We start from the raw sequence: 14,303 nt of genomic DNA, 5'->3' as shown, positions 1-14,303 counted from the left end.
GAGTAAAAATAGTAGAGAAAAATAGAAAAATGGAGAGAGGTAGATGAGAGAATTTAGAAAGGAAGTTTATTGTAATACCCTAACTATCAAAGCCCACGCTTCTGGCTACGCGATTCTGATAACTCGGACATTACGACGACTCTTATACTAGTTATACTAAAATATGAGACTGTTTAAAACTTTAAACCGCAATACTGCTCCAAAATACTTTTGTTATGAAACGTACATCCATATATACAATACAACTTACAAAAACTAACAAAGAGCGCATACATGTGTATATATATATTACATAGTTCTACAAGCATTAACCAATACAATTCATATCCCTCTTACAGAATATATAAAGATAAAAGCGAGGAAACAATAAGCAAAACTAAAGCAATACAAAACATCACGACAACAACTAGATAACTCTTCGTGACTTCTGCGTCCATATCCTAAAAAGGAAAATTTGTAGGGGAGTGAGAACATCATCCTCGAAAGGGTTCTCACTATAGAGTTGCAGAATTACTATAATAGGATATGCGAGATAAAAATTATTTCGGTGATTAATAACTGCCTTATGCATCTTTTCAAAAGCAAAGGTTTACTATCAAGAAAATTCTGAAATCTTTTCTAAAAGAGGAAACTATTCGTTTAAAATAAAATTTAAAAGCCTTTCAAAGGTTTATCTATGCTGAACCAAATTAGCCTTTCATACTTTTTCAAACCAGAAATATAAACCTGACATGGCCTTCAGCCCACCTCATGATCAACCACGGTTCTAGGCCCAAACAATCCAAACAACAACCAATCACCACAGTTCAATAGAGTCTCAATCGCAAACACAAATAGGAAAGTTCAAGCACAAACAAACAGTTACTGCAAGTAGAACAATTAGCAGTTAATCACAAGTAATCACAAAGGCAAACCAAGTACAATATGCACACCCAAACAATGTCACATAGATGCATATGATGCATGCCTGTCCTAGTGGCTGATGATATCATCTATCAGTTATAAAGCCAACCCGACAAGTCCTGGTAGCTAACCATTGGACTGTCCCTTTGTCGTGCATCCCCAACTCGAGTTATTCACAAAAGATAATGATAATTCACATCCAACACCCTCACTGGTGTATATTCACGGAGGCGACCTCATCCAGAACTTTCACAGTGTCTGGCCACACTTACGACATAGGGTCAGCAGAGTATCAAGTCTCAACCTGGAGCACGTGGTGGCTAGCCACTGCTTCTACCCAGGAAAACTCGTATCTCAGATAGTTGGAAGTGCAAAATCACAATATCAATAACTCAGCATATATGCATTTATTCTCAACCATAAATCAACATTTATTTCAGCCATCCGGCTTAAATTCATGACTCATAGTCAGCTATCCGGCTTATAACATATTCCGCAATCAGCCATAATTCATTATCATACGCAGTCATTCCGGCTCATAACAAAATAGCACTTCCACCATTCAACATTATCAAATTCATAAAATCATTATTCAAAGCTATAAATCACTTTTTCTCAATTCACTTCAATTTGAAATTAAATTCAACTCTTTTCAGCCTTGACTTTAAAGTTCCCATTCCTCAAATCATCTCAGACTCATAAGCCACTCCAACTCAAAGTAAGTTCCTTTTTTAAAATAAAGCCACTGGTGCACGAAATCTTAATCCCAATTATCAAAATCAAAATTTCTTATGATCTCGTACCACTAACCAGCAAATGCACTGGGTCGTCCAAGTAATACCTTACGTGAGTAAGGGTCGATCCCACGGAGATTATTGGTTTGAAGCAAGCTATGTTTATTTTATTAATCTTAGTCAGGATGCCAATAAGGTTATTTGGATTTAATTGTAAGAAGTAAAAGTGTTTGGAATAAGTAATTGTTACTTTATTTATGGAGAATATGTTGGGGTTTTGGAGATGCTTTGTCCTCTGACTTCAACTCTTCCTTGAAATCCTTTTCCACACGCAAGGCTCCTTCCATGGCAAGCTGTATGTAGGGTGTCACTATTGTCAGTGGCTACCTCCCATCCTCTCAGTGAAAATGGTCCAGATGCTCTGTCACAGCACGGCTAATCAGCTGTTGGTTCTCGATCATGTTGGAATAGGATCCATTGATCCTTTTGCGTTTGTCATCACGCCCAGCAATCGCGAGTTTGAAGCTCGTCACAGCCATTCAATCCTTGAATCCTACTCGGAATACCACAGACAAGGTTTAGACTTTTCGGATCCTCAAGAGTGGCCGCCATCAATTCTAGCTTATACCACGAAGATTCTAATTAAGGAATCTAAGAGAAGCTCATTCAATCTGATGTAGAACGGAGGTGGTTGTCAGGCACACGTTCATGGATCCGAGGAAGGTGATGAGTGTCACGGATCATCACCTTCTTCATGTTTAAGCGCGAATGAACATCTTAGATAGGAACAAGCGTGTTTGAATGGAAAACCAAGGTAATTGTATTAATTCATCGAGACGCTGCAGAGCTCCTCACCCCCAACAATGGAGTTTAGAGACTCATGCCGTCAAAAAGTATGTAATTCAGATCTGAAAATGTCATCCGGTGCAAAGTAAATCTCTAAAAGTTGTTTAAATAATAAACTAGTAACCTAGGTTTACAGAAAATGAGTAAACTATGATAGATAGTGCATAAATCCACTTCTAGGACCCACTTGGTGTGTGCTGGGGCTGAGACTTAAGCTTCTCACGTGCCTGGGGCTGTTTTGGGCGTTCAACACCAGGTTGTAACCTGTTTCTGGCGTTGAACTCCAGCTTGTAACCTGTTTCTGGCGCTGGACGCCAGACAGCAGCATGATACTGGCGTTGAACGCCAGTTTACGTCATCTATCTTCATGCAAAGTATGGACTATTATATATTTATGGAAAGCCCTAGATGTCTACTTTCCAACGCCGTTGAGAGCGCGCCAATTGGACTTTTGTAGCTCCAGAAAATCCATTTCGAGTGCAGAGAGGTCAGAATCCAGCAGCATCAGCAGTCCTTTTTCAGTCTAACTCAGATTTTTGCTCAGCTCTCTCAATTTCAGCCAGAAAATACCTAAAATCACAGAAAAACACACAAACTCATAGTAAAGTCCAGAAATATGATTTTTTCCTAAAAACTAATAATATTCTACTAAAAACTAATTAAAACATGCTAAAATCTACATGAAATTACTCCCAAAAAGCGTATAAAATATCCGCTCATCAGCCACCCTCGACATCCTCTTTCCAAAACCATGACAATTTAAAAGATTCATTTTGAAATATTCAAAATCATCCATCCAACAACGGGATTTTATAACAAAAGTCCCTTGGCAGAGTTTCAAGTCTTTAGGGAAGGACAACTTATTCTCAATTCTTTAAAAACTCATTGAAACTCTTAAAATCATAGATTCTTGGTTCATGTAAATAAAAACTGAATTTATTATGAAATCGAGTCATACAACATCACAAGTTCTATCCCAATCCAAAATCAATTCACTTGAAACAGAACCAATCCATTTGAATCAAACCACTTTCATATTTCTTCTTGAAACGAATTCTCTAACCTCTTCCAAATTGTCTCAAATGTAATTATTCAATCAAAAGTCCAATTTCCTTTAAAATCACTAAAAGCTCCTCTGATCGAAATCTTTAAGTCTAACAAGAGCAAAAGTCCCTTTTTATATTAAAATCAATATTAGAACATAATTCTTTCTTGCAGTGATTCAAATGGTAAAATAATTCATCTCTAAATAAGTCGAACTCAAGACATATAGTTTAATTAAATAAGTTAAGCTCGAAAACATAAATATTTTCTTACTAAATCAAATAATACAATTTTCTCAAATCCAAACCTTTCTAAATAACTTTTCAAACAAAGTCTAGTATTTTTATAGAAATTTCGGCAGCACCTCCCCTAAAACTTGGACTTTGCCACCCGGTTTGGGTTCTAACTAAACCGTTCCACAATCCTTTTCAACGGTCCAAATCCAAAATTAGTTCAAGAGTAAGCTAACTCCAACAGTCACCTCATTTTCATATCTCAAGAAAACCGTTTCAAAATCAAATCATTATCAACCGATTAAACTCATTTCCAAAACTTTAAAAAAATAGTTCAGCAACAATTCCTTTATCAAAACCAAATCAATTAAAGCAAACCAGGCTGAATCCAAAAGAGTATTCTATTTTTTACATTATTAAGAAAATCAACTCAACTCAAATCAATTCCCAACGAATTGAACTCGATCTCAAATCTTTAAAAGAATCAACTTCAAAAACATTCTGTTTCACAAAGCCGCACAACAATCCAGTCAAACAAATATTCATAATCATTCAAGATAACCAAACAATACAAAGGACTGATACAATCACCAAATATACATTGTCTCACATCAGTATCCATATGTAATAATTCTAATATATAAAACATAGTTTTCGGAAAAAGCCCCTACCTCACTACGCAAAATCGTAACCCAAACACGTCACAAGAACCTTCTCTCGCAACCCGAAATCACCGACAACCGCAACCTCAGCTCCAAGCCACTTTCGCAGTAACCACAGCAACTATAATCGCGACATACAACAACCGAAACACAATCTTATAGTAATTAACGCCATAAACCTCAGCGTAAGATAACAGAATAGTAACTAAAGGGCTTTCAAATCGAAAACACTTACCGAAACGAAGAAGGAACGGCTGAACCGAAACAGCGACGGTCTCCGAACCGGTTTGGTAGTAGCCTGGCAGCCACCTCAAGCGGCAGCGGTGACCTGAACAATATGCAGTGACAATGAGGTTCCCAGAAACTCAACGGAAAGGAGAACCAACTTAAAACCCTTACCGACAGATTTTTTTGGCGACGACAGTGGCGTTTTTCGGCGGCAGAAGCGGCCAGAAGCTTCGGCGGTAGTTCCGGTGGCCACAGAATTGCTCCTGGCGGCCCAAACAGCAGCAAGGCTTTCTCCTCCTTCGGCAGAAACAATAGCAATGTTTTCTGAAAACTACAAATCTCTGGCAACAGTAGCAGAAGCTCCAGCTAAGCACCACAGAGTAGCAGATCGGCAGTGACAGAGGCAGACGGCAGTGACGTGAACCATCCCAGCCTCGGACATCTCCCCTTCTTCTTCACACACGTCGGGCTCCTCCTTGTGCGTCTCCTCTCTCCTGGCAGAACCCCATTGACGGCGACGGCAGAATGGTAGCGGTCAGTGGCACGACAGCGGCGACTGGACGCAGCTCCTCCAGCTCACGTCTTCTTCTCTCCTAGCGTCAATCAGTCTCAGCCTTCCTCCTCGATGCGACACGGCGATGACTGGGCGTAACTCGTGGCTCCATGGGTGACGGCGATGAGACACGAGCTCCCTCTCTCTCTCTCTCTATCTGACGCGAACTCTCTCTTTCTCTGTCTATCGATTCGACACCGACGGCGGTGGCGAGGCCCACCGGTGCCGGCGCCCCTCCCTCTTCTCTTCCCCTTCTCCCCGGCCCCTTCCCCTTTTCCTATTCTTCATTCTGTTTTCTTTCTTTCCTTCTTCAGATAGTTGTGTGTGTGTTTGTTAGAATAGGGGTGGCGGCTGCTGCATTGTTAGGGAGCTGGGTGTGGGTGAAAGGGAATTGGGTAGGGTAACGGGTCGCTGGGTTAGGATTTCAGGGTTAGGGCTTAGGTAAAAAAATTAGGTTTAAGGGTAGTTTTATAATTTCAAATAAAAATAGGGATAATATAGAAATTAGAAATAAATTTTAATCCAACAATAATAATGTATAAAAATACTATTTGTTCATCAATTTCACAATTATTTTTGATAAAATGTTCAAATTCAATAGTTAGAAATAATATAATTAAATCCTTTATTTTTTTATTTTTTCAAAACAGTAGTATTAATATTTTAAAATATTAATTATTTAGTCCAAATCATATAAAATTCTTATTATTTCACAACTACCAACTTTATAATTTGAATATAGAAAATAATTCAATAATTGTAAAATTGGATAATAATCTTAATTTATTTCAAATTCAATTAATAAAAACTAGCTTTAATTTTTCTTTAATAAAGAAATTTTTGAAATTAAAGCTACAAAAATACTAAATTTGAAATTAGCTCATGATAGCCCTTTTTCAAAAGTTCTGGGTCTTACATTTATTAATTTTGAAAAAAATTTTTCTCTCAATTTTAATAAGAGAGTATCATGTTACACATTTGATTATTAAATTAGATAGTAATATATGATACATAATATAGGTATATTTCAATTTTAATTTTAATATTTCAATTTCAATTTTAATGCAATTATAGAATGTCATGTTACACATTTTGATTGTCAAATTAGTAATTAATCATTGATATTGATAAAGATTTATAAAATAGATAGAGTGGTTGAAGGAACGAGAGAAATAGAGAAAGAAAGAAGGAAGATGGAGGATGGAAGAACTTTTTAATTTTGGAGGAAAATATTTAATTTCAATTGCAATGAGAGAGTGACATGTGGCACATTTTGGTTGTAAAATTAGTAAGAAGGAGGGAAGAATTCATTAATTTTGGAGGGAATGATTTAATTTCAATTATAATGAGAGAGTGACATGTGACACATTTTGGTTGTAAAGTTATTAAGGACGAAAGGAGAATGCTTTAATTTTGGAGGGAAAGATTTAATTCCAATTGTAATAAAAAAGTGACATGTGACACATTTAGACTCTAAAATTAGAGATATATAATAGATTAATAAACCTTTTGCCTCCCAATCATTTCTACAATCTTGATTCTTGAATTATTTCTAAGCAACGTATATAAGTACAAGTTACTAAACAGATATAATAATAATAATAATAATAATAATAATAATAATAATAATAATTTAAAATTGTAACAAGAATTAGTTTAAGGTTTTGTGTATACTTTTCGGTTACAAGACTCATACTTTATTGATATAACATATAAAATGTTACTAGTTCATAATTGATAACTCACCACAAGCAGATTTATGCAATAATTTAGAGCATATCCATCAAGGTTTGGCATAAAATTGAATTAAAAAAATAATAATAAGATGAAAGATCTATTATCTCCATTAAAGATGAATTATATCCTAAATTAACTACTTTTCATTCATAAGAATCAAACTAAATTGATTCACTTTCATCTTTTAACTACTAACTATATAAAAAACGAAGCATGTTCAATTGTCCTTATCCCTCTTTCTACTCATGTTTACTACCTTCTATTCTTGCACCAATTTAGCAACAACACCATCTTCGAAAACTTCATCCATAATATCATCAAAACCATCAACAACAATCAGACCACAAAATTCCACAAATCAACAGAACAAGAATAATCTTCATCAGCAACAAAAGATGTTATAAACATTATCATAGTAAATGTAAAAAACTATTATTGTAATTACATAACCTCAAAATCATTCTTGATTTTCAACTTTAAAACCTTGAGATCATAAGAAAACATAAGATGTTATAAGTATTATCATAGTAAATGCAGAAAATTACTAAATCAACAAAACAATAATAATCTTCATTTACAACAAAAGAACACAAATCCCTAAAATCAACAAACACTGCAAATTCCACAAGGACCCACAATTTGTATATTAATGTAAGCATTAATATACAAAGTCACAACTCATAATCTCAGATAAAATTAATATATATGTGCTACAGCAAAACAAGTAAATGTATCACAAATGCAAATTTGAATAGTACATACCTGACTAAATTTTTCTCAAATTTTCAGTAAATTATCCCTCAATGTATTCTTCAATGTTAACAAGCTATAAAAAGATCCATCCACACAAAAAATAATGTTATTAGTTAGGAACTAAAAATCCTAACATGAGTAAACTATACAATAGCAAGCAAATAGAGAATGATTCAGAATATGCACTTGTAAATTTGTATAGAAATCAATTGAGACAAGATAACCTAGAGGAAAAAAATACCATAAACACTAGATGATTAAAATCATGCTTTAACAAAAAACTAACACTTTCTCCTTGTTTCGTTTGAGGGGAGAAAAAGGAGGGTTGTAGCCTAGGTGGGGGAGAAGGGCTGCGGCGGTGATCTACGAACTATGAGGGGAGGAGGGTTACGGCGCTGCGAATCCCGACAAGAACAGTGATGATGTGCTGACGGGACTGTGAATCGCGATGAGAATAGTGCCGTGGTGATCGGCGGTGCTTCGAATCGCGACGAGAAGGGCTTTTGGTGCGCGAAATTGTGAACAATACTTTTTCTAACTCTCATAATCCCCGGTCATGAACCCCAAAAACTTGGTAGTTCAGTACCATGGCATTACACAACTTCGCACAACTAACCAGCAAGTGCACTGGGTCGTCCAAGTAATAAACCTTACGCGAGTAAGGGTCGATCCCACGGAGATTGTTAGTATTGAAGCAAGCTATGGTCATCTTGTAAATCTTAGTCAGGCAAACTCAAATGTATATGGGTGATGAACGAAAATAACACAAACATAAAGATAGAGATACTTATGTAATTCATTGGTAGGAACTTCAGATAAGCGCATGAAGATGCCTTCCCTTCCGTCTCTCTGCTTTCCTACTGTCTTCATCCAATCCTTCTTACTCCTTTCCATGGCAAGCTTAAGCAAGGGTTTCACCGTTGTCAGTGGCTACCTCCCATCCTCTCAGTGAAAGCGATTGCATATGCTCTGTCACAGCATAGCGGAATTCATCTGTCGGTTCTCAATCAGGCCGGAATAGAATCCAGTGATTCTTTTGCGTCTGTCACTAACGCCCCGCCCTCAGGAGTTTGAAGCACGTCACAGTCATTCAGTCATTGAATCCTACTCAGAATACCACAGACAAGGTTAGACCTTCCGGATTCTCTTGAATGCTGCCATCAGTTCTCGCCTATACCACGAAGATTCCGGTTAAAGAATCCAAGAGATATTCACTAGAGCCTTGGTTGCTTGTAGAATAGAAGTGGTTGTCAGTCACCTTGTTCATAGGTGAGAATGATGATGAGTGTCACGGATCATCACATTCATCAGGTTGAAGAACAAGTGATATCTTGGATAAAGAACAAGCGGAATTGAATGGAAGAACAATAGTAATTGCATTAATACTCGAGGTACAGCAGAGCTCCACACCTTAATCTATGGTGTGTAGAAACTCCACCGTTGAAAATACATAAGCATGAGGTCTAGGCATGGCCGAATGGCCAGCCTCCCAAAGTGATCTAAGATAGCATAAAAATGAAGATAGCTACCAAAGTCTCCTAATACAATAGTCAAAGGTCCTACTTATAAGAACTAGTAGCCTAAGGTGTACAGAAATGAGTAAATGACATAAAAATCCACTTCCGGGCCCACTTGGTGTGTGCTTGGGCTGAGCAATGAAGCATTTTCGTGTAGAGACTCTTCTTGGAGTTAAACGCCAGCTTTAGTGCCAGTTTGGGCGTTTAACTCCCATTTGGGTACCAGTTCCAGCGTTTAACGCTGGGATTCCTGAGGGTGACTTTGAACGCCGGTTTGGGCCATCAAATCTTGGGCAAAGTATGGACTATCATATATTGCTGGAAAGCCCAGGATGTCTACTTTCCAACGCCGTTGAGAGCGCGCCAATTGGGCTTCTATAGCTCCAGAAAATCCACTTTGAGTGCAGGGAGGTCAGAATCCAACAGCATCTGCAGTCCTTTTCCGTCTCTGAATCAGATTTTTGCTCAGGTCCCTCAATTTCAGCCAGAAAATACCTGAAATCACAGAAAAACACACAAACTCATAGTAAAGTCCAGAAAAGTGAATTTTAACTAAAAACTAATAAAAATATACTAAAAACTAAGTAGATCATACTAAAAATATACTAAAAACAATGCCAAAAAGTATACAAATTATCCGCTCATCAGCTTTGCGATGGTGGACCACACTACAAATCACGAGGGAGGCACTGCGGTGGTTGGAGGCAGTGCAAAATGCGAGGGAAGAAGGCGCTCTCAAGGGACGACGACGGCGATAGTGGTTTGAGCAGGGTGGGGGTGCAGCGAGATGAATAAATCTGAAAAACGACGAGTGACGCGAGGACGGGGTGCGACGCGATAGAGAACAGCGTGGCGAGGGAGAAAGAGGTAACACCGAGACTAAGTAAGGTAGCGTTCTCGAAGAGGCAACGTCGGCGCCAAAGAGGAAAAGAGAAAAAGAAGGCACAACGCAGAGAGAGTAATAGGTGGATGAAAGCAAAAGAGAATTAGGATAAAATTTGAATGAGATTATTCAAATTCTAATTTTTTACTAAATTCTTAATTGATATAAAAAATTATATTTAATTATTTTTAATTATTGTTGGTAACACTTGGATTTATATCTTGACATCTTATACTTTTTCTTTATATTATTCCACTTTAACGACTCTTCTGATTTAAATATTAAAGTTTTTTGTAGGTACACTCTTATAGTCTTATTCCTGTAGAGATGCTGATTTGAAGTAAGAATATTTATTGTATTTTTGTGTTTTGATCTTACAAATCTATGTACTATGAGATAATTTTAAATTCACCTCCTAAATATTGACACTATTTGTAAAAACATGATCGTTTGTTGCAGTTCTCTTCTTTAGGTTATTTTTCACTACCTACCCATAATAGTCACACCCAAAATTCCTAAAATTTTAACTCTAACAGAAAAAAATATGAAAATTGATAACTCTTCAATTTTTGGCTCCCGCCCACTATCCATGGAAAATGTATCTATGTCCTGGTCCTTTGGTAACACCCATCAAAGAGGTTAATGTCTATCCCTATCAACTTTGAGCACGGCTGCAATGAATGCGCCCCTGGTGAATGAGATTGGAATGATCTAATTTTTGGAAAAACGAGATTTTTTCTGAAAAAACGAAAATTTTTCAGAAGTTTAGTGAAGCAGGTACTTCCGAACACCTCCACCGTATCATTAAGTGTAAAACCCAAATTTTTAAAAAATTAAATAATAAATTATTTATAATTTATTTTATTAGTTTAAACAATTTATTAAAAATTATTTTAATAAATAAAATTAAATTGATTTTTATAATTATTATTACAATTTGAGTTTGGATTAATTAAAATAATTATATAATTTTTTTATAATAAAATATTTTACATAATTTTATGATAATTAGAGTTTAAATAATTAAAATTTTTATATAATTTTTATTATAATGAGATATTTTGAAAAAAGATAACATTATTATTATTATTATTATTATTATTATTATTATTATTATTATTATTATTATTATTATTATTATTATTATTATTATTTGCTTTGATTAAAATAAAGTTTAGTTAATGTTATTATCAAGTTCAATATTTTGCCAATATAAAAAATTATCGGTATTTTTTTATGAATTTAGAGTTGCTAATGCTTAATCAAATATCTTTTATCTTTAAGTTACTAATATCATTTATATTAGTAACTCATATATATTATTTTTATGTATTATTATTTGTCTTTTAATATATTCAATTTTTATAATTATCCGTTTAAGATATTTATAACTTGAATCGCTGATTTAGTAGCTTATAAACCAGCTCATCTTAATGACACTTTCCCTTTTCATTAAAACATATCATCATGATCATCCAACCTTATTTTCCTCATTATTCACCGTCAAGAAGAAAAGAGAGAGAAAGTCGTTAGTGAGGGAAGAAAGAAACCATGGCATTGTTGAGTTTCCAGAGCTTGATTTTTTGAGTTTCGTAACTCCGATAAAGAAATCTAATTTGATTAAAGTGTTTGTTTCTTTCACTTCTTTACGTTGATGTCACTTTTATTCGGGAGAAATCGCCGAAGGGAGCTGCTGTTGATGAGCAGATATTTTATACACTTTTTGGCATCATTTTCATAGAGTTTTTAGCATGTTTTGTTTAGTTTTTATTAAGTTTTCATAGGTTTTAGTGTAAATTCACATTTTTAGATTCTATTTTGAGTTTATGTGTTTTTGTACAATTTAAGGTATTTTCTGGCTAAAATTGAGAAGTTAGAGTAAAAATCTAATTTAAAGACAGAAAAAGCACTGCAGATGCTGTCCGGATCTGACCTCCTTGCACTCGAAAGAGTTTTTCTGGAGCTAAAAAAGTCCAAATGGAACGTTCTCAATGGATATGAAAAGTTGACTTTCAGAGCTTTCCAGCAATGTATAATAGTTCATACTTTACTTCAGATTACAAGGCCCAAAACTGGTGTCCAACACCAACCTCTTGCCCCCTTTCAGGCGTCCAGCGCCCAAGGAGAAGAGACCAGCGTCCAAACACCCAAAGAGGATCCCCTAGCCAACATTCACCATCTAGAGGCCTCATAACACATATATCTTATCAAAACTCAGCCCAAACACTCACCAAATAGGCCCAAAAATAGATTTTAGCACTAAAAAGACTGTTTTACCCTTACTAGTCATTAGTTTAGTATTTAAAGTAGAAGATCACTCTTTGTTAAGGATCTTCAGCCACTTTTACACCATACTTTCGTTTATCATTGTATTTTTTTTTCAGTATGAGTTTCTAAACCTCCTAGGTTGAGGGGAGGAGCCCTGCTGAGTTCTATGAATTAATAAAAGTATTACTGTTCTTCTTCAATCCGTGTTTGATTCAATTATAAGATGTATATTCGTTCTTCAACATGGTGAATGGGATGATCCGTGACAATCAGCTCCGTTCATCATACTAGGACCGCGTGCCTGACAACCACCCGTGTCTACTTGGATTCGTGTGAATACGTGACTGGAAAGCATGAACCGCCAGCTTGATTATACATCTCTCAGACGACTAATCCACGATCTCATTAGGATCTTCTCGAGACACCAGTTCAGCTGAGGTATGGGGAGATTAGGGTCTCTATGGTAGAGGCTAGAATCCAAAGTCGCAGCATTCTCTGATCTGACCTTGTCTGTGGCATTTTGAGTAGGAACATTAAGGAGAATGGACTACATGAGCTTCACCCTTAATCAGACTGGATGCGCACTAACCCTGGTGTTAAGATCTGGAGGAGCATTGGCGACTTCTCAAGAAAGGCGTTGATCACATACAGTCTACCATTGAAGGAATCATTCACAAGCAAAGAAGACAGTAAGACTAGAGTTAATCCAGAAGGACAAAGCAACTCCAAGCCTCATCCATTTAAGTTCTAATATTATCATTGTAAACATATCAACCTAATTCCATCTTTCAAATCAAAATCAACAACTTCTTGATTTGCCTGACTAAGACCTGCAAGATAACCATAGCTTACTTCAAACCACAATCCTCGTGGGATCGACCCTGACTCGCTCAGGTGTTACTTGGACGACCCAGTGCACTTGCTGATACAGTTGTACGAAGTGTGGGGATTCGTGCACCAGCCGTCGAGCTGCCCCGAAAAGAGTCAGAGGAGATAGAGAGAGGACACGATGGAAAAGAGGAAAAGGTGTGGTGGTTTTCTTCACTACCGTTGCCGCCACTGGAGCTGTCAGGAGCAGCTGTCGATGCTGTTTGACGCTGACCGGAAGAGTGTAGGTGACGGTAGCGCTGCTGCGTGTGACAACAAGTGGCTGCGTTGCCACCGAAGCTCTCTGCCACTATTGCTGGACAAGTGAAATAAAGTTTTTAGACGCATTTGGTTTTAAGAGTTTCGACGAGTTGAGATAGGAACAATTTATTAAACTCATTTTACTTTCAAGAATTATTATAAGTTGCTATTAATAATGCGAAAAATGTATGTTTATGATTTTCGTAACTCTTATGGACTGAACTGAGTTTCTTTGAATAAATGTAATTATTTTCTTGGTTGGTTGTTGTTGAATTGATTTTCTTGAATTACTAAAAGAGATTTAATACCGAAATTTAGTTTAATTTTAGAAATATTTTGATATTGAAAATGCGTTTGATTTATTGGAAATAAATTGAGATACAGAGATAATTTGATTTTGGAATCGATTTGATTTTATAAATGATTTGATAATGGACATGTTTTGATTTTGAAAAAGATTTAATATTAGAATTGGTTAGATTTTGAAAAATGATTTGAGATTTGGAAATAGTTTGGTTGGGACCCTTGAAGGGTGACAAAAGTCTAAGTTTTAAAGGGGATGCTGCCGAAATTTTTATAAAAATGGGAGGCTTCATTTGAAAAGATTATTTAGAAAGATTTAGATTTAAGGATGATATGAATTGATTTTGAGTTATTAAGAAAATGATCATGTTTTGAATTTGATTTATTTAGAAAAGAATGAATTATATTTTGAGTTGGGAATGTTGATGGATGGAATGGGAGGTGTGATAATGATGATTGAATTTGAATAAACGATGATTAGGGTTGATCCCAATTATGAATTTTGAATGAA

At 35.9% G+C, this 14,303-nt stretch overlaps 1 long non-coding RNA gene across 1 annotated transcript; it reads right to left on the bottom strand.

Annotated features, from left to right (window-relative positions):
- Positions 1–2,433: 2,433 nt before the first annotated feature.
- LOC112745105 (uncharacterized) lies at positions 2,434–5,512 on the bottom strand. Its single transcript, XR_003173055.3, has 4 exons — positions 4,822–5,512; positions 4,658–4,750; positions 4,432–4,543; positions 2,434–3,053 (listed from the first exon to the last, which is right to left on the bottom strand). It is a non-coding gene; the product is annotated as an uncharacterized lncRNA (long non-coding RNA).
- Between the last annotated feature and the right edge of the window lie 8,791 nt (positions 5,513–14,303).

Source organism: Arachis hypogaea, chromosome 2, assembly GCF_003086295.3.
Source record: "Arachis hypogaea cultivar Tifrunner chromosome 2, arahy.Tifrunner.gnm2.J5K5, whole genome shotgun sequence".
NCBI lineage: Eukaryota > Viridiplantae > Streptophyta > Magnoliopsida > Fabales > Fabaceae > Arachis > Arachis hypogaea.
The sequence above is the reverse complement of the archived record's forward strand: the minus strand, read 5'-3'. Positions and strand labels throughout refer to the sequence as shown.